General features: G+C 40.2%; 1 pseudogene; it reads left to right on the top strand.

Annotated features, from left to right (window-relative positions):
* The first annotated feature begins 302 nt into the window (after positions 1-302).
* Positions 303-2,076, top strand: LOC100945216 (annotated as a pseudogene).
* Positions 2,077-3,419: the final 1,343 nt, after the last annotated feature.

Genomic DNA, 3,419 nt, shown 5'->3' with positions numbered 1-3,419 from the left:
CAGAGTATCACCTTTATTTTCACCCCTTATTGCCCATTTGTACAGTAAAGCTTCCTAAATGATATAGTCAACCAAATGTTCCCAGACAGCTCTATATTTTTAATTTTCCATGTGTCTGTTTTTTTGCATTTGATCCTTTAAATCTTAGATAGCTGAAGAGCTAAATATACTAGAATAATGCCTTAAGAAAGTATGTTTTTAACTGCAGAAACTTGCATTTTATTTTCTCTCTAAATCCTATTTTATATGGTTTAGAGATCTTTTCATGCTGGTTCCTAACTCTGTTCTTTGCAGCTCATATCATGAATGACCTCTATATTAGCAGTATATTGCTGCATTGTTTGTTTTTTTTAATCGTTATTAAGGATTCCTCATGTGGCGTTCCTCAGCCACCAGCCGCTCCTCCCAGACCCGCTGCTGCAGCGGTGGCCCCGGCCCAGCTTGCCCTATTTAGTGTCTCTGAGAAAACCCACCTTGTGGAATTTGCAAGAACCCTAACTTCTCTTGGTTTCAATCCAATTGCTTCCGGAGGGACTGCAAAGGCCCTCAGGGAAGCCGGGCTAGCGGTCAGAGATGCCTCCAAGCTGATGGGATTTCCTGAAATGTTGGGCGGGGGATGTCATGTAAAAGTTTGCACCCTGCAGTCCGTGCAGGGATCCTGGCTGTAAGACTCTAGAAGACAATGCCGATTTCAATTTTGTAAGAGCTGTTGCTTGTAATTTGTATCCGGTCGTAAAGACAGTGGATTCTCCAGCTGTAACTATGTGACCCGGATGACTACGCAGCAGTGTCCAGAGAAATGCGGAGCTCTGAGAGTGAGGATGCCTCCCTGGAGTCTAGACACGGGTTAGCCTGAAGGCATTCCTCATAAGGCACAATACCATGAAGCAATTTCTGATTACTTCAGGAACCAGTACAGTACGGAATGGCTCAGATGCCCCTGAGGTATGGAATGGTCCTACCTCAAACTCTGCCCAGCTATACATGATGAAGCTCAAGCCTCCTACCACAGTTCTAAATGGAGCCCCTGGATTTATAAACGTATGTGATGCTGTGAATGCCTGAAAGCTAAAGGAGCTCCAAGCGGTTAGGAATTCCAGCCACTGCCTCTTGGAAACATGTCAGCCCAGCAGGCGCTGCTGTTGGAATTCCACTCAGCGAAGATGAGGCCGAAGTCTGCCTGGCCTGTGATCTCTATCACACCCTCACTGCTGTATCAACCGTATATGCACAGCAAGAGGGGCTGTAGGATGTCTTCATGTGGTGATTTTGTTGCATTACCTGATGTTTGTGATGTACCACCTGCAAAAATTATGTCCAGAGAAGTATCTGATGGAATTATTGCTCCAGGATATGAAGAAGCCTTGAAAATACTTTCTAAAAAGAAAAGCAGAAACTACTGTGTTCTTTAGATGGACCATTCTTATAAACCAGATGGAGATGGAATTTCAACACTCTTTGGTCTTTGTTTAACCAGAAGAGAAATAATGCTGTCATTGACAAGTCATTATTTAGCAAGAATAAACATCTGTCGGAGTCTGCCCTCAGGAACCTTATCAGCCACTTGACAGCCACCACTGCTGTCAAGTACACTCAGTCAAATTCTGTGTGCCATGCCAAGAATGGCAGGTTATTGGCATCAGAGCAGGGCAGCCGTCTCGGACACACTGCACATGCCTTGTAGGGACAAAACAAACTATTGGTGGCTGAGGCACCATCCACAGGTGCTTTCAATGAAGTTTAAACCAGGAGGGAAGAGAGCAAACATCTCCGATGCCATTGACCAATATGTGACTGGAACCACTGGTGAGGAAGAAGATTTGGTAAAGTGGAAGGCACTGTTTGAGGAGGTCCCTGAGTTACTGAGGCAGAGAAGAAGGAATGGATTGACAAAGTGGGGTTTCTATCAGCTCTGCTGCCTTCTTTCCTTTCGGGGATAATGCAGACAGAGCTAAAAGGAGTGGCGTGGTCTACATTGCTGCCCCTCCGGGTCTGCTGCTGACAAGGTTGTGATGGAGCTTGTGATGAACTGGGAATAACCCTCGCTCGCACAATGTCCGGCTCTTCCATCACTGATTTTGTCACACGTTGTTTTATAGTTTGCATATGTGCAGGTGGATTCATGTATAGAATTTCAAAATAACTTGAGTGAAAAACTAAATTTAAATCTTATTCATTGAAAATAATAGTTAATAAGGTATATAAAACAAGATAATTACTCAGTAATATGTTATTCTGCATAAACTGAAATATTAGTGATGTCTTGTGTCCCAGAAATTTTTAAAGTGTAATACAGGGCATCCCAAAAATCACCCCTAAAGTCACCATACAGAAAGGAACTGGGAAATTACAAAGAAGTGGCTGACATGCAGAGAAAATTTTGTAAATATTTTGTAAAATTTTATAATGTGTATTTTGTAAATAAGGGTATGTTTAGCTACTACAATTTCCTGTCTTCCCTATGTAGAGAGAAAATCACTTTAAGGATGATTTTGGGATGCCCTGTATATTTCAAATATACAAAGAAATAGAGAGGATAGCACATTATTAAAGCGCTTTTTCCATCACCTAGCTATATGCAATCTTAATTGATTTTATACATTGTCTTTATAGTTTCATAGTTTTAAAAAGAAAGAACACTTTGAAGATACAATAGAAGTATGATTTCTATTTATAGTCTAATCATTTTTATATGTTTGCATGACTCACTTTATTACAATATTTGCTTTATTGTGGTGGAACCGAACCCATCCACAATATTTCCAAAGCATGCCTGGATGTCTATACTACTTATGGATCTGGAACTGGCGAAATAACCACAGATGGGATCAGGGACCCACTGGACCAACTTCTGTGGCTCCCTCCTTGCTTTTTCTTTTTTTATTTCAGGTCAGTGTGAGGGTAGTCTAATCATTTTTAAAACAATGTTACTAGAGGGATTGATTTTTATACTTTATGTTGTTTTATTTTGTTTAAACCAGAATGTTTATTTATTCAGTTATGTATTTAAGCAAGAAATGTTTATTGAATGTCTTGTATAGGATTGGGGAATCTGTGTTGGAAGTCCATGTAAATTTAGTTGTAATCAAATAAAGCTATGTTCAAGAAACTTCAATTAGATATACTTAAAAATGTACACTGTTTTGTAAAAATCTAACTACTATGTACTTAATAACTTCAAAACATGAAAATTATTTGTTAGATTTAAATTTAACTAATCTTTTAATGATTTTTTTTTGGAGACAGTATCACTATGCTGCCCTTGGTAGAGTGCTGTGGTGTCACAGCTCACAGCAACCTCAGATGCTTGGGCTTAAGCGATTCTCTTGCCCTAGCCTCCCAATTAGCTGAGACTATAGGAACCCACCACAATGCCGGCTATCTTTTTGTTGTTGTAGTTGTCATTGTTTGGCAAGCCT

The sequence above is a fragment of the Otolemur garnettii genome, unplaced genomic scaffold (assembly GCF_000181295.1).
Source record: "Otolemur garnettii isolate 467f Iridium unplaced genomic scaffold, OtoGar3 scaffold00009, whole genome shotgun sequence".
NCBI classification, from domain to species: Eukaryota; Metazoa; Chordata; class Mammalia; order Primates; family Galagidae; genus Otolemur; species Otolemur garnettii.
This window is presented reverse-complemented; position numbering and strand designations above follow the sequence as displayed.